At 43.1% G+C, this 18,291-nt stretch overlaps 1 protein-coding gene across 1 annotated transcript in view; it reads right to left on the reverse strand.

The window, feature by feature from the left end:
• Window positions 1-9,736, reverse strand: part of GRM4 (glutamate metabotropic receptor 4) — a 290,669-nt gene extending 280,933 nt beyond the window's left edge. Inside the window, exon 1 of the mRNA XM_053393018.1 lies at window positions 8,688-9,736. The gene's annotated coding sequence lies outside the window, so the exon portion shown is untranslated. The remainder of the gene's footprint in view (window positions 1-8,687) is intronic.
• Window positions 9,737-18,291: the final 8,555 nt, after the last annotated feature.

Raw genomic sequence — 18,291 nt, forward strand, 5'->3', positions numbered from 1 at the left:
GTATCTACCCAGCTCATACTTCATTAGATATATTTTTAAAAACCTTATTGTAGTTAGAGTCTGGCCTAAGTAGACAATATGATGGAGAAAGCTGTCCATTAGGAATCTGGATAACTCTGGGTGGCTTCCAGCAAAAGATTAAAAATACATTAAAACATCAAATGTTAAAAACTTCCCTAAACAGGACTGCCTTCAGATGTCTCCTAAATATCATATAGTTGTTGATTTCTTTGACATCTGATGGGAGGGCGCTCCACAGGGTGGGTGCCACTACCAAGAAAGCCCTCTGCCTGGTTCCCTGTAACTTCGCTTCTCGTAGTGAAGGAACCAACAGAAGGCCCTCGGCACTGGACCTCAGTGTCCAGGCAGAACGATGGGGGTAGAGACGCTCCTTCAGCCCTAAAGTCGGGCTGGATGAAAAGAAAAAGGCATCAAATGAACAACCTTCTGCTGCAATACAGCTGACCCATCTCTCCTATGGTCTCTTTATCATATCCTCAGATCTAAAGAACCACAAGCCTAAGGTGGCTTCTCACAAACAGCATGTGCATTGGTAAACTTGTGACTAGGTTTTACCAAATTCCTGCCCATACTAACTCCTCCCAGATCAGGGAGTGTGGGCAGCCAGGGAGGCTGCAGTGTTCTGGAGAAATATTTGCTGGAAAAGGAAAACAAGCATACCACCTTCAGCCACCTCACAATGTTAGGGGTGTCTAAGAAACCCCTGAAATTCTAAAATGCCTCAGGAGTGAAGAAGAAAAACGCAGGAGAAGAAAACATGAAAGAAATTGGAGGACAGATTTTGGCACAGCACTAATTTTAGGCTGTTCATAAACCAAAAGAACCTGCTTTCACCCAGCAGAAAAATGCAACTCAGATGCTGGCGGGATGGGGTAAGAGAAAAATCCATTAAACTACTATAACTCTATTGACTTCCATATAACTGTACCGTGTTACATCAGCACCTGTAACATAAAGTATAGGACTATAAAATGATTTGGCCTCATCTCCTGAATATTCTCACATACTTTACTCATTAGCCCCACTGAGCCAGTACAGCCATAAAGAGCAAACCTGGATCGCGGTTCTTGCAGAAGAGGGCCATCCATCAAATGCTAGCCAAATTCTAACTGCAGCATCTTTAATACTGGTGTTTATGTACTAGTCAGGAAACTCTCTGGTGGGTTATTCAGGTGTCAGGTGGAGTTGTGGCCTGCTTTTGACATGTTAATGGAACGATCTGAGAGGTGCGGAAAAGAAGAAATATTATGCCACAGTATCTGCCTTAACTGCGTCACTTTTCAGAGTGCAAACCACACACTGCAACCACAGCTCTTCAAAGAACCTCCTGTTTCCCAACCACAGTGCCCCACACAACACACACACACTTGAGCCACAGAAAAAAGAGGATATTGCCGTTTCATAGTTTGTTGACTTGGGTTTTTTTATCCTAAGTATTCAGTTAATATAAAGCAGGAGTTGCTCTGCTCACTTTTGCCTCTGACCCCACTGGGCTCCTCAATATTTTGGGGAGAACTGGGCCAAAAAAATAAGGGGGTGGAGGGGGCTAAGCATGGAGCCAAGTACAAAAGGAGAGGGAAGGGTACAAAGGGTATGGGGAAGGAGGGTCAAAGGAGCCCCCTGCCATTGGTAGTGGCAGGAGGACAAGGAGAGGGGGTCACTGGCCATTGAAACCATGCTGCCGCCACATTCGGCTCCACCCCTGACACCCTGTTGTTGCGTGCACAACATTGGGACATTGTGCATGTGTGACGTCGCCCTCCCCCTTTGCCCTCTCAAGCTAGTGCCTCTGCTGACCACTGTCATGTGGCCCCCAGAAGGTTGCCTGGAGGGAAGAATGGCTCTCAGTCTGAGAAAGTTCCCCTGATATAGAAGAAAAGTTCTATAAGCCCCAATAGAACTGAAGCAGAGAAAGAGAGTTCAGGAGAAAAGAAAGCCTAGCAAAACAAAGCATAAAACCCTAGGAGAAACACAATTCGTTTCTTGTGCTACTATGAACATCTAAAATAAGTCCTCAAAAAAGCTCAGTTAGACATGGTATGTTGTTGCAAGTTTATCCACTTATGACCATAACCATGGAAGAGACCAACATGGGAGAGAGTCAGAATTGATCCAAGGAGACCTAGGTTCCCACCAGTAAGCTTTGGCCCATCACAATATTTCCACCTAACCTACCTCCTTTGCTTGTTGTGAGATAATCTCAATGCCTCCCACCCTGACCTCCTTGATGGGAACATGGAATACAAATGGAACTCATTAATAAATGCTGCTGAAGTCAAAGCTAAACAACTTCAAGCAGCCTCACTGTAGGCAAGCAGAGAATATCACTTCATTACGCCACAGATGAAGGGGGAAAGTAGAGAAATAAAATATTAGTCTGTTTATTCATTCCAGCATTCATTCCATGGCAAAATGGTACCTAAAGTGTCATAAAGGGAAAAATCACTCCTAGTTGTTTTTCTTAAATACTGTATAATAATAATAATAATAATAATAATAATAATAATAATAATAATAATAATATAATATATTAGACATGTGTTGTGCCCAGATACTGTTTTAATAGTATTCTGAGAACTATTGCCCAAACATATGTGTATGTCACCTAAAGATCTAGCTTTTTGGTGTAAATACTCACAGTGACACTACAATAAATTGATTGCATTCCCTGATTAAGAGGTATCATTAAGAGCATGCAAATGACGGGCCAAAGAAGGTACAAAGACAAAAGTTTTCTACAGAATGCATACTTGTTTTGCATACTTTGAAAATGCTATCGTACATGGTATTTACTGTAGATTAGGCGGTCTCATTTCCTGCTGCACAACACAGCTTCACTTGTTAACCCCACTATTAAAATGTCTTTAGACTCCCCAAATGTTAGTCTGAAGAACAGCAGGATTGAAATGATGTAACAATGAATCACAGAAGCTCTTGAAAATCCACATGGTGCATAAAGAATACCTGCCCATTTTATAGTTGAGTAAAAGGCAGCACAAAGTTGTTGCAAAAGATATATGCAATTTGCTGTTCAACAGAGGACTGAGTTCACATGTGCAGGGTTTTCTGCACAGATGTCACTTCAATGCAGAAAATTTGCATGCATCCACATGTACACTGGTGTGTGTAATGAACCTGTGTTTTGCTGTCCAAATCTGCTGGACAGACCTGCCTCCACATTTCGCCCGGTGTGATATGTGCCTGTGGCAAAATATGTATGAAAGTGATATAATACTCACACATGAATTATGTGTAGAAGAGCCATTACAGACCCCCTCCCCATTCTATGTTTTCCCCTTCCTCTTCAAATGTGGCATAAATCTAGAAATCCTATTTTTCTGTCTGCAGCCTTAACCAACCAGCTGTAATTTCTCTTTCTCAGTCCCTTTTCTCCACCCAGGAAACAGAACCTGCCAATAAAGTGATTAAAACCCATTAATCCTAAATAACCTGATTTCCCATGTTGATAAGCTCAAATGGACAGAACTACCACCTTGCTTCTGCTGCTCTGGCAGTCGTGAATTGTATCCCTGTCTATTCTTCCCCTTTAATTCAGGACCATTTCCTCCACCTGCACTAATCCTCTGGAGAGCAAGGGCAGTCTTATATCAGCATAATACTCCGGTTAGCTTACACTGGTTTCCACACACATGCACACTTGAGAGGTTATTATAGGGGACCTTGCTTTGGCTGTGGATTTTATTGCAAAGACTGTGTTTAAGTACAGCAGAACAAAAAAGAAGGGGAGCTGGTTTTAAACCACCTCATGAAAAATAAAGCTCACATTGTTTGTCTGCTTTAAAAACCTTTAATCCGCTGGCTATGGATGGTTTTCTTAGCAGCAAGTTAACAGCCTGAACATTATAAAATGATTAAAATACAGCCTTAATTCACTGGTGCCTATATGAATTAGCATGAACTCTTATATAATCATGGCCCAATTAAAAGCCAGTTAACAGTTATCACCACTGAATGTGGTCCAGCTAATGACAGTTATCTCCTGATGCTCCCGATGTTCCTATCTCTTATGAAAGCTCAAGGCCACGGGGGGGGGGAGAGTAGCCTGTAACCAATCATAAGCCTGCCAATTAATAACAATTGACCTCACAGTGCAGACTTTTAAAGAAGAACATTTTCATTGCCTAGAGCAGGGTCTGCTCAACTAAATCCAGGTGGTTAGCAAAGACTTTGGCTCAAAGCTCCACAGAGTTTTGGAAGAAACGGATGACATGCCTCTAGTGGTGGCACTGATCACAGCCTGACTGTCACTGCCTGCTCTATTCAGCATTTCCACTCAGCCTTCTGCCACAATCTTCTAAAGCAAAACCATTTTTTTCTCACATTGAAAATTAAGAGCGCTGTGAATTGGGCGACCATGATAGACAGATCACAGGATTCTACAACGAGAGTGACAGGTGGAAAGGCAAGCAGAGCAACGGATTTGTCCTGGCAGCAAACATGTGCTAGTAAACAAACTCACCCAGCACACCTCAGTCAGGAGAGGGAGGAAGGAAGAGGGGGGAAAGTCCATCTTTATTCCTGAGCTTGCCAAACGCAATGAAATCTTGAAATGAATTTTTGATAGCCTCTTTCTAACTAGGGCAGCACAGTTTCCAAATGACAGTGATGCCCATGTTGTAAGGAGGCACAAAGTAAAAATAGGTGCCCAAGATCTTCAAACAAAGCTTGCATTTGACTTCAATATATCTGTGTACCAGGATAGCAGCATGCGGAACACCTGGCACCCCTTCTTTTCAAACCAGCCAATGTTAAGAATCTTTAGGGCTGAGATATATGCAAAGTATTTTCAGTGGAGCAGCTCTTGATATCCCCAGAGTAGTTTCTTCCCAGGCCATGATGCGTAATGCATGTGAATGTTAAGTCATTAATTTCAGCGGGAAGATTTTCTTATTGCTACAAGATAACAATAAGCAAAGGAGACTAGATGAGCAAAGCAGCAATGAGCATGCTCAGCTGGGCAGCAAAGATTACACAAGTGGAAATGGAGGTGGAGGTGGAAGGCTTGCAAATGGCTGTTTGTTCTTCAGCAGTTCTCTCCTGACATATTTGAAAAAGGGGCACAAAGAGTTCTTGGGCCACTCAACAGAAAAGTTACAAAGCTATGCATCTTTCTGGTGCTCAGTGGCAACAGTTTTGGGGTTTTGCCAGTGGGAGAGATACCAAAAATTAGTCCTTGGTTGTTTTCCAGCACTGACCAGAAGCCAGCCCAAGAATGGTATAAAGAAATTGTCTGTAAATATTGTCAGGGTTTGATAGGAGCTTAAAAATGCCAGACTTATACAGTGGTACTTTGGGTTAAGAACTTAATTCGTTCTGGAGGTCTGTTCTTAACCTGAAACTGTTCTTAACCTGAAGCACCACTTTAGCTAATGGGGCCTCCTGCTGCTGCCGCTGTGCCACCACTGCATGATTTGTGTTATCACCCTGAAGCAAAGTTCTTAACCTGAAGCACTATTTCTGGGTTAGCAGAGTCTGTAACCTGAAGCATATGTAACCTGAAGCGTCTGTAACCCGAGGTACCACTGTATTAATACGACACAACCAGTGGTGCTAATATACATTTATCATGTTAATATTTGTGTGTGTGTGTCTGTGCACGCTAACAACCACTTTGGAAACAATATGACTTCAAAGAAGCATCATTCTGATTTGGCTTCCCTATACTTCCCACACAGTTAATGGTGCTGATGGTGTCCCTACAGGTTGTGGGCCTAGAATGGCCAGATGGCCAATATGGACAGCTAAATGCTACATCCTATAAATCACATCCTCTGGACTCCTTCAGAAACCAGCTAAATGGTGAACAAAAATAAATGCTATGGTCATGAGCATTATGCTTTGTGTGTCCTGGTGGAAGAAGAGGAGTGATTGTAGCTTTATCTTATCCGTGAAGCTATTTGGTAGCCAGAAGCCTTGAAACTGAGGGGTAGGATTTGGCATTTACACTACCCTTCTTCTACAACAGCTTGGATAGGGACACAAATATTGGGAAACAAATGTGATGATTCTGTCATTCAGGAGGTATCTTCTGGGCTTCTTCCTCCTTCAGAACATCAGGAGGTCCTGAAGAAAGGAAATCTTGAGCTCCTCTGCATTGCCATTGAACACAGTGGCAAAACAGATAAATAGATCTGGAGATTATCTCTGGAATTTAGGTAGGAAAAGGTAGAAATCATGACATTTTATTTATTTCATAAAAATTATATACCGCTTGATGGTAGGAAGAAACCTCAAAGCTGAATTAGGGATGTCCTAATGCTGAGGTACCAGATAGGTCTTTTATCCACAGGTTGTGTTTAAAATAATCCATTATGTTATGAAGCCTCCTGTTTGTTTGAGTGCTACCTTGTAAAATCCTCTTCAACTCTTCAAGCCAAAGGTGAGTCAACAACAGCAATGACTCATCCTTGAGCCTCCTAAGTGCTGATATAATCAAATTGATGGTGGTGGTTTTCTGATAGGAAGTGGCTCCCCGCCAGGGCTGAAATGGGCATGGCAAATTTATTACAGCAAAACAAATGAGTGTGGAAGCTTAGATTCAGAGGGGACTAGAAACTGTTGTTTAGACTTTATGTCCCATCAGCTTTCCTTATATGCAGAAATCCCTGATCCGTTTTTACAAAAGAACTGCTCAGAGAGCTGCCCTAAAGGGAAATACACAACCAATTATGCTTGACTACACTGCACAAACAATGCCTCAGCCTGGTGTCCTGAGATGTGTTTCAAGAGCAACAACACTTTAAACAAATGTGAAGGAGGGAAGGTGGCCTGGCCTTCCTCATTTTGCCCTTAACCTCAAAATGCCACCAAGTGGAGAGGCTTCTTCGCCTCTCCCTCATCAGTTTATAGTCAAATTGGAGCACACAGGCTGCCCCAACATAGATAGCTGTTATTTACTGCCTGCAGTGGACACACAGACCTTTGGTCTTGTGCTGCTAGTGAAGCCAGATACAAATAGAAGTTTGTTAGTCTTCTCCTTCCCACTGCCAGCTATTAGTACCTCCTCCTCCTCCTGAGAAGCCAGGAGGGCTAAAGAGACCATTGTAGCAATGTAGTGAACTCCCGGAAAGATCTAGCCAGAACAAGTGGCTAGCTACCTTGTACAGCTCCCTGCGTGGGCTATTATTACAGTATTGGGTAGTCTCCAACATGAGTTCTACTCAGAGTAGACCCATTGAAATCCATAGACATGACTGGTTCAAGTCCATTTATTTCAGTGGGTCTACTGTGAGTAGAAATGAGCTGGCTGCAAACCATTGCATATAGCTCTTTGCTTCTCAGGTGTATTCTCACCCCGCGACTTGTTATCTTTTCTGCAGAAGGTATTAAAAATGCATCCCCTCCCCAAAGCGGCAAAACAATTCCATCCTGAGCTCGGTGGACAGGAGTTAAAGAGACGCTTTTGTTGTTCAATATCCTAAGCAAAAGAGCCAAAGGTTGTAGCTTAGAGGTAGAAGAGAGAGAGAGAGAGAGAGAGAGAGAGAGAGAGAGAGCGCATTATCTTCGAGAAGGCAGTATAACATCAGGACCATCTTCCCATTCTGAGGGGTGGCATATAGTAAAAGGGGTGGAGAAAGAAAGCTTATCATGGGAAAGATTAGCAGAGCACCAAGAAGCGATCCATCCACCGTGATCTAGGGTTTGCAAACGAAAACTATTAATGCAATTAACTCAGAAACAGAGGAGCGGAAAGGAATTGAAACAGCTCGCCAGGAATCTAAACCATGATGAATAAGCATCACACAGCACTCCGTCGCCCAGGTGCTGTCTGGGTCTCTCTTCATAATCTCCCTCTTCCTCCCCATCCCCCACCCGTCTTATTTCCTTTGCTCACCCAGCAGCGAAAAGCATCACTCCCCGCTGTTCTGGCTTCATTTTTAAAAAAAAAAAAAAAAAATTAAAAAAAAACTGTTGTGTTTAAATGCCTTCTTAAATGCTGCAGCCCAAATTGCTGCAGGTTTCCTTTCTCGGCGCCGATGAACCGCTCACGCTTTAAAACAAAATAACTAAAATGTGCATGCAGATGCATTACAGAAATGAATGGGGGAAATGCAACGGTGCCTGATCATTTGATAGAATATCCCCGTTTTCTGCTGCAGCTCTTTCCCCGCCTGCCCTCCATGATAACGGAGTCCTGTTATATTGACCACGGCATCTGGGGAATGCTTTCCCATCTCGCCTTCCCAGTTCAGCCCTACAATCCCAGTGATTCACTGCAAACCATTAGCAGGACCCCGGCGCTCATCCTTCATCGCCCCATCCAATCCCCCTGGCAGTGCTGAGACGTTCATTAGCATATCCTCCAACATCAAAGCCCTCAACCCACAGCAAAGTTCCTCACATGTGGCGAGTTCTTCCCTCGCTATAGTAAGAAAGCTGGGCTAATAGCTCGCCACGGAGACACACAAATGCAGAGCTACACGCCCCTTGTTAGCTGCAATCTTGGGGATCCGGTGTTTTCTCAAAGAGGGGGTGGGGAGTGCATTTCTCCAGCCCTGGAATATAGGGCAATTGCCTGCTTTTCAAGTTTTTGCCGGAGAGGGAAGGCTAAAAGAAAGCAGGGGTAGAACATAAATCCCCAGCCAATACGAGGGAGATCCCCTCAAACCCCATTCACCGCTATCAAGGCAGATCGCAGGACTCACCCTCAGAAACCAGGCGAAGTTGGGCGAGATCCTCCCATCCCTGCGTTTTTTAAATCCACGTTTCCCCTACTCCCTGCAAGCTTCACTTTCCTGAGGAGCTGAGCACGAAGCTATTCCCAGTGCTTGTGCTGCAAAACTCCTTCGGGTGTTGTGCTTTTAAAACTCGCTCTCCCTTGCCTTCCGCCTAGTAGCCGAATAGATCACACGGTGGTTGGACGCGTCTATTTCCTCTGTCCAAAATCAGGATGGGTCTTGCATAGTTTAGAAGGCAGTTCGTGATGGCAACTCTCGCTCTTTCTTTTCCCTCCTGTCTTTCACCTAAACATAGCCGGAAGGTTGTGCAGCCCCTCTCCTTCTGTGTGGGATACGGCAAGCCTGTGACTGTTGCAGGTTTCCTGCTTCCCTCTTTCACCTCCTGATATAATTAATGAATATTGTTGGCTCTAACCAGGCTATCTAGCGGTCTGAGTCCTCCTCCTCCTCCTCCTCCTCCGACACACACACACACACACACACACACACACACAAATGCTTCTTTCGAAGTGCCTTAGATAAGCAATGCTAGCCCCAAGGAGCTGTCCGCTCGGAATGGTGCTGAAAAAGTCGTCCGTTCCAGAGCCAGCCGTTAAAAAGCTCTAGAGGCTGCGGGGGGGACGGGGACTCTTATCCTCCTCGGATCTTGCCGAAGAAAAGCTGTATTCCAGGGTCAACGAAGCTGAAACAGGCTTCGACAGTACACACCATCCAGTTGCCCCCCCTTTCAATTTCAAAGAAATCCTATAATCTTTTAGCACATTAAGCAGCGAAATTCCTGCCGGGAGAGAGCCTGAACGTGCGGTATTGAATAAAACGCGATCCTTCTTGTCACTTAGGGGAGATAGAAAAGCCCCCTCCCCAAAAAGTCCTCTCTTGTTCTTTCGGCGTTTGGGGATATCAGCAGGAGGAGAATAGTCCTTGGACGGAAAGATATATATGGAGAGGAAGCAGAGTGAAAGGGCGGGGGGGATCTACAGTCACGCTAAACTAAATTCAATCTGATAACATCTGCTGAACAGCATGCACAGCAGCCAGAAAGGAGGGAGGCTTGGAAGTTTTGCATTAAGAGCTGCTGCGAAGCTCAAGGCTTTGATTTCTGCCAGCCTTTTAAAGAACTAGTACACCTTGGTATGGTGGCAAAGGAAGCTGAAAATGATCCTAGGAACTCATGCAATTCTATATAGGGCCATTCTTGGCTTCCCTGCATATACTGGAGTGGAAAACACAATGAACAATGAAATGTGGCCGGGGGGTGTGTGGAGAGAGACCCTCCACCTACTTTTTTAATGAATGTTTTGAAATGCAAACCTTGGAAATGTAGAAAGCAGCAGAATGAATATTGAGATCAGATGTGACATGATGACATGATGTATTTATAGGCACAGACGACATTATAGATGTTAGCCCTATTATGTGTTTAACACTGTGATATAAACATAATGGATGAGGACTATGGAACTGATTGACTTTTTATCATGACATCTATCGCCCATTCAGTTACTCTCTGTAATCTTACCTTTTAAGAAACATACAGTGTTGCCAATATTAAGGATAATAAAAAATGGTTTCTTCCATACATGACCCTTTCATTACTGAAAATGAACAGCATTGGCAAATATGCTTCTCCTAATTATATATTTGTTTCACCATCTATAAAATGGGACTAGATAAGGCTCAGGGAACTGCAACACATTGTTGGGCTCTGAAATATTCAGATGAATGGTGGTCAAATTATCATAATCATTAGCAGCTGTTATGTGTAGCAAAATCATGAATATAAATATTCCAAGAAACAGTCCAAACAAAAAATAGTCACACACACACACACACACACACACACACTTGTCTACAATGCTGTCTTCCTACACTGTAATGTTTAATAGGATTTTCACTTAACTTTAGTGGGCACCAAAGAATATATGTGTGCTAGACTGTGACCTTGTATACCATTGTATGACATGCTCACAGCAGAGCTTCACTGTGCATAATACAATCAAGAATAAATATGCTTCTCCCACACATAGTCAGCATAGTTCTCAATTTGTAACTCATCTTGTGCTAATGAGCAGACTCACTGGCAGACCCTAGTGGTGCTGAAGTAGTCACTGCGGCCTATCAATTAATTAATCCAAAACTGGGCCCTCTAGAAATCACCATTGACACAATTAACTACTCCAATCCATCAAGATAATGATTGATAGATAAATTGGTCGTGAAAATCTATCTGAAGAGTATTGTACACTGTCACCTTCTTGGGGCTGATAGATTGAGGCTGGTGCAGCTACACCTAATTGTGCAAAGTGTTCCTTGCGTACAAATAATCCAGTTTCATATTCTATTTTTGTTTTACGTTCCAAGAGGGCTGCATATTTGAACCTTTGGAAAGCTCAAATCCCAATTTTAAGCAGAGGAATCCCCTAATTTTGGATGCAAGCCACTCCTTCTCCCACCACCACCCTAAAATCAATGGCAAAATTCCACTGATACATGGAAATGGGTTGCAGCCACACACACATATGCAGGGAAATCTGCAGCTCATGAAATGACCTTAGGGAGAGGGAGCACGATCCTAGCCCCTGAATGATCATTCACACAGTTCAACAGAACAAGGCAGAGTTAGCTTCTACTTTTGAAAAGCTTGGAGTAATCACAATCCTCCTCCACACAGTCATCCCCCCCCACCACCAACAGTAGATTAATGGTATTGATTGTCCCCTCAGGATTTCTCTCAACTGTTCACATTATAGCACTCCTGTAGAAACATGGTACATCATCAAGATTGGTTATTTCAGCTGTGATCGAAAGGCAAGGAATTCCCTGGGAAATTAACAACTAGCTGCATGCAGTGAGTAGATGCAGATGGGCAAGATGAATTCTGCATCATCAAGGTTATTACTGTACTTGTTTGAGTCAGAGCTGGCTCCGGCTATTTTGCTGCCTTAGGCAAAAATTAATTCCCCCTCCCCCAACATTTTGTTTTATGTAGTGAGGAGGGGGGATTGTGTTTCCTCTTCAAGGATTTTCTTCATTGCAGCCTTGTTAGCTTTCTACGCAAAGAAACAAAAGTAAAGGACTCTTACTCCATCGTCTGCACAGAATGAAGGGGAAGGTCTGCAAATGGAAAATGAATGCATAGTTGACTTCCAATACCTTAAAGCATATTGCCCCATAGGCCTAAAAGGGAGGATACTGTTCACCCAAGATTATTTTTCCAATTAGTTTAGAGCCCCTGAGATTCTGCTATCCCAGACAACTGCCTGTACTACCTATTGGGTTAGGTTTACCCTGAGAAGAATTACCAAATGCCAGACGACGGATTGCCAAATGACAGGTTCTGCCTCTTCCATTCCCCTTTCCAACAAAAATGCCATATGGGAGCCAGGGAAAGGGCTGTTGCTGTGCTAGTACCAGGACCAAGCTATTACCCAAGGGAATGGGTAATACTTTTATTCTGAACTGCCATATACACATGGAATGGAGGGTTGAATATCGTCTGTGATGCTCTATTCCAGCTATGATAAATGTAGGGTAAGGTTGATTGTGTTGCACAGCATTTGTGGCTAGAATAGTCTACCAGAGCAGCTTGCAATCTAAAAGACACAGCACAAAAGGAACAATGGGCTGGGTGGGAGAAGAAGAAAAAGCAAATTTAGGCACCAGCTGAGATGAGAACTGTTCAGATAACCCGATACAATGGTTGCTTCTAGATGACAGTTGAGGAAGAGCCAAAGGTCTCTCACTTTTCTTGCTCTGCTCTACAGCCTGATGGAGTGGCTGCTACCAGGTGATAGCTGAGGAGAGAAAAGATTGAGTAAAGGTTTTATAAAGTTTATTTAGATGCCACTTTAAAAAAAAAAAGCTCAGAATGATTCACAAGAGCAGTGATGGTGCAATCCTACCTCCATCTTTGCTTCTGGAGGAAGTTATCATCCAGCAGACATTCCTTCTATCAGTCTCTGCATGCTCCACTGCCATGAAGCCCCCCCCCCCCCCGCAGCCATGGAAAGTATGATAGAGGCAAGACCGCTGCTGGTACCGGACCCCAAAAACACATGTTTCAGGGGTAGGGTGAAGCTGGGCTTGTCTTGCTCTCAAAGAAGAGCCCAACCCAGACTTCCTTGCTGCACCAACCTGGAGTTTGTGCAGCAAAAAAGTGGGGAAGTGCCACCTCCCTTTTCCCTGGCCAGCAAAATTTCATGTGCTCCACTACTCCCCTCCACCCTGCTGCTCCCCAACCACAGATAGGATTACTCTGCAAACAAGTCAGTACAGTGGTACCTTGTATAAGAACCACCTGTTTACAAATGATTCAGTTTATGAACTCCGCAAAACCAGAAGTAGTGTCCCAGTTTGAGAACTTTACCTCAGTCTAAGAACGGAATCTGAATGGTGGAAGGGCACTGGCAGTAGGAGGCCTCATTAGGGCAAGTGTCCCTCAGTTTAAGAACGATTTTGGTTTAAGAACGGATTTCCGGAACGGATTGAGTTCGTAAACTGAGGTACCACTGTATACAGTTACATCAAAAACATAGGCCTAGATACATTTCTTACTTACAATATTTCCACATTTAGCAAATTGAAAAGAAAACATTCATATCAACATTTCCCTAAATATATGCAATACATTCTAGGTGGCAGCAACCTCTGTTGCTAAAGTCAGAGCATCCCACTTCCCAGGTGGAAATGGCCTAGACAGAGAGCAGGGACCAGGCCTGGCAGGACTCCCAGCTAGAGGGTGTCTAGGTACATTCAGCCTTTGTAGCTAGAGTACATATAAGCAAGCATTGTGTAAGCATTGGGTTCAGTCCCCCAAACCAGCCACCCCTCAGTTTCTCCAATTGTTTCTCATCATGGTCTTCAGCAGCCTTTCTAAAATACGCTGAGTCTTGGCAGGATGGAAAGGATAGCACAAAAACAACAGCAGCTCTAGGTTTAAAATACGTTTTATGAGAGATGACTGGTCCTTTCCTTCAGTTGAATTAAATATAGAAGCAGCTGCTATAAAAGCCATACTGGGGTTTGATTGACAGCTACAGAGCCTCAAGGACAATATTTGTCTGTAAGATATGCAGGGTACAAAACACATACTGTTCAAGACCCCCTGTGCTAAAACACCAACATCATCACTTGAAGAAGCCCAACCTTCACACCTGGCTCAGCGTGGGGTTCATCTCTATTGATCTGAACCTGTGGCAGAAAATATGATTTAGTCCTCCAATGTTGCTGTGCAGTGTGACCATTACTGCCATGCAGATACAGAACTCCTCTAAAGGTCAGTGGATAATTCCCTGTTCACTCCCATCCATCCACTGACATGTCTGCAGAAAACCATCAACAGGGCAGTTTTTCGTGTGCTTGCTTGACATCCAGCAAGCTGACTGAGGACCATTCTAGATAGGTCACATAGGATACAAAGAGCTAAGCATTATTACCCATTCCTAAGCCAGGAAACCCAATCAGAAAGGTATATCAAAGGTAGTATCTTTCTAAGGTGCGTACACATCCTCATTTCCCCAAGGAACTTGGCATTTGTACTACATTGATACATGGGTCCTCAATATTGTTCTCTCCCATAAAGGAAAAAGAAGACCCTGACTCAGAGCGAGGTAATTGTTTAATGTATGAGACCTATACTATTGGTTTCCAAGACTAACAAATTGCAAAGATGCATGAATGAACCCATATTTGAAATGGAAAATTGTGGTATTTGGACAATACACTAGATTTAGCATAAGCTGTAACCATTGCCTTCCTCTCGATCTTAATTATATTGATTCAACAAAACATGAGGGTGCATATAACTAAGTGAAAAGCCTGGGATATAATAAGAAACTTAAGAGACATAATGGCTCAGCTCTCAACATGGCAGTAACTGTCTGCAACTGGGAACATACCTTTATTTGATTTTACTTTATTTTAATCAGTCACCAGAGTTATATTATGAGAGCAGTCAGGAGTCTTTGCAACATCTGGCCACAGCCTTCAAGGGCTTGCATCTGCTCCCTTCCAAAGGACTCGACTTTGCTGTCACTACAGCTAGGTAAAATTGCATTTTCTTTATTTGGCTCTACTCCAGATGAGTGCTTTGCACTTTGTGGGATTGCTTTGAAATTATCAAAATGAGCAGGGGAAAGTTGCATAATTTATCTGGTGACAAATCTTTTAAGGTATGACTAGCTAAAAAGAAACTAATATTGATTCTGCTCACAGGAACATCTCTAGGAAAATTACTTAAGATCAATCAAACTATCTAATCAATCTAACCAATTCTAGCAAGCATGATTTTTCCATATATACAATAGCTTAAAAAAAAAAGTGATTCCATGAGCTCCAATTAGATTAGAATCACCTCTGGTGAACCAAGGTTGACTTTATTTCATCACCAAAGGTTAATCAGTTGCTGCTTTGATAAAAATAACTTTAATGTTTATGTTTTATTTATTTGCAAATATTTCTATTCTGCCAAAAAAAAATTAAAAATAAAATACATCAAGGTAGTAAATATCCGGTATGGAAAGGTAACCAGCCCTTTGGGATAGCATACAATGGCTGATTCTCATGTGTGTGCACATTACCTGATAAGGTTCAGCAAAATGTCTGAACCATACATGTTGAATTCTTCATACTGTTAGCATAGTAGTCTTCATATTGTTGACCATGCATGTATAAATCAGCCCTTTGAATTGTACAGGCATCTATTATATGAATGTCATTTGTAGGATTGAGATTTCCCTCATCCTTGCAAAAGCAAGGTTAGCAAGAGATCTCTTGGCACCATGGTCACCTGTGATCAAGAATCTAATACCTAGCTAGGTGCCAACTAAATCCATTCATTCAGAGCAATTGGGTACTCCACCATACTAAACATCAGCTGGGTTGTCACTTTAAGACCACTAAAAATATTTTGCTTTAGCCTCCCTATCACTATGAAATGGGGCAGCCAAGTTTATTTACAATTATTGATGAGTTCATTTTGTGTGCATGTGAAATAGCATCTCCACCCATTAAAAATAACCGTAGGTGATTATGGAAACCTGCATCAGTACCTGGGGCGGTGGGGGGGAGGGAGACGAGAAAGAGGTTTTCCATTTCACTGAGGATTAGTCAGTCACAGTGTAAGGGGAATAGTTAACTTTTCTCAAAGAAGCAGATGCAGCCAGAATTAAGGCACCTCTGAATCAGACAATCAAGCATACAGAAAATCCTACAATTCTTTGCACCTAGCTTTCTGGGTAAAGGAACAGTGAACCTAAACATGTCATCTTCTAAGAGTGTAGACAGTTTTACTGGTAACATACACTTAAACCTCACTGAAGTCCAAAGGAGCATGCAGAGGATTGTCAGCCACAGCCTTAATTTCTTCTTCCTTTCAGTCATCAACCTTCCTAGCCTCTTTTCACCCCAAACAGTGCAGCTTGTTCATTCTGCACAGAGTGGGTGACATAAAGGAACAGCTCCTAGTCTGAGATTTCACTTTGGGCCCAATTCTCTGAGAAAGCCAAGCGACTGTACCTCTAGCTGCAGCTAGGGAACCATGCAGGTGTTGATTTAGTCTCTTAGTTTCCTAGGAACAGAATTGCTTATAATTAGAAGCCCTTGTGACTCTGTAGCTGAATAGATGAGCATCACTTCCTTGTTTTCTCCCAAACTCCTGGTCAGGGTGGCTGCCTTTACAATAACTGTGCGACTTATCCTTCTCTCCATGTGCCTCTCACTGTCAGCCCAGGAGCCAAACATTATCAAAATGTGTGTCACAACCAGGAATGTCAAAATACAATTAACATTTAAAAACCCAGCTCAACCCAGCCAACGCTGTGCTGTTGAATGGCATTCTGCCTCCCCAGCAGAGACCTGTGTGTGACAATCAAAGAGGGAATTGTGTTTAGCTACCAGAGTGACTGGCAGGGGAAGGAGGAGAGGGAAAATTGGCTGTAACAATGAAATGCATTTGCTTCATTAGGGCCAACTCTAGCAGTTTGAGAGGAGAGACGCCTGAAGATCACGATTGTCCTTCGTTCTGCAGGCTGTGCTTGTCTCCTCCACTGTTTGCAGCAAACTGCAGACATTTATCAAATAATGCAAAGAAGCCTGCTGGAGAAGACTGTCAGGGTGGGGGAATCTGGTTTTTTAGACAGCTGGTCATCGGTGGGGTGGAGGAAGGATGGGGAGACAGGATGAAATACTCAAAGATAATTCAGTCCCGTCAGCAAATGGCTCGCCATAAGCAGCACATAATGCAATATTTATCATTCACAGGAATCAATACAGCTTCATCATAGACAAACAAGAGGGATTTGAACAACTCACCTCTTGCCCTCATCACATAAAGGAGAGGAGCAGTCACTGGAAGCCTTTAAAATATCTAAGAAACAGCTTCCCAGCACTGCTGAATACAGTATCAAAATTGTGTGCGGCAGTTGAGCAATATCAACTTGCTCAAGGTAGGGAATCTGCCTTATATTGAATTAGACCATTTACCTGGAGAGCTGTCTGCACAGGTGCAGAATTCTGTCGACCTTTGTGACTGTAGGAAGTCAGCCATATGCTGTGGATGAAAGCAAGGCCTGGGCATGGCTTGGTTACTTGCAAAAGTTGCAATAATCATTTGCAATATTTTTACTTAGGCTGTGGGTGCTAGACAAGCCTTGAAATCATGACATGATCCTGTGAATTATATAGACATACCAATTGCCCAGAAATGGGTCGTGCTATGCCAAAAAGAATTCTGGCCAGATGCTTGTCCAATCTTTTCCTGAAAGCATCCACAACAGAAGATTCCACAGTCTCATTAGGCACCTTATGCCACTGGTGAATTGCTCTTTTAATTAGAATGTCCCTTCCTAAATCTTCCTCCTTGTAGTTTAAACCTATTAGACAGGACCCAGCTAAAGTACTCACAAGTCCAAATGATTTCACTGGGGAAGGAACTCCATGCGCAGAATTCCTCCACTGAAATCAGATGCTGCATACCTCTAAAAACCAGGTACAAGGGGCAAATGACAAAGGGAAGCCATCATATTTTGCCTTGCTTGTAAGCAACCAGAGGGAACTATATCAGGTCACTCCTGGAAACAGAATGCTGGACTAGTTGAGTCTTGCCCTGATCCATTGGGGCAAATCTTACATTGCTTGCTTTTAAAAAAACGGATCTTAAATGCATTCAACACATGGACCAGAGGTTCTCCACTACTGGACTAACAGATTATGACAGGTCTAAATCCTAGGTGGAGATTTGGAGCCATTTTTTTTTCACATTACGTAATCCATGCAACTAATATTGCTGCTATTTATTTATTTATTGGCAGTGTGGCTTGAAGCTAAGCAGCACATAGAAGTGACATAATCACAACTCAGAGACCTTGCAAGCTATTGATGGATACAACTGAGGTGGGAATGATTTCAGGGCTAACAAGTGGGAGGGGATGCTGCAGTGGTCACCAGACTGTGTTACAGGGAATCCTCTGGGTGGTGGGTTGGAAGCTCATCAAGACTTCTTCAGTCTTCAATAGCAAACATGTTTCTCTGAAGACCCACTTGTCCACCACAATTAATCTTCCTGAGACACTCC

This window comes from Podarcis raffonei, chromosome 6 (assembly GCF_027172205.1).
Source record: "Podarcis raffonei isolate rPodRaf1 chromosome 6, rPodRaf1.pri, whole genome shotgun sequence".
Lineage (NCBI taxonomy): Eukaryota > Metazoa > Chordata > Lepidosauria > Squamata > Lacertidae > Podarcis > Podarcis raffonei.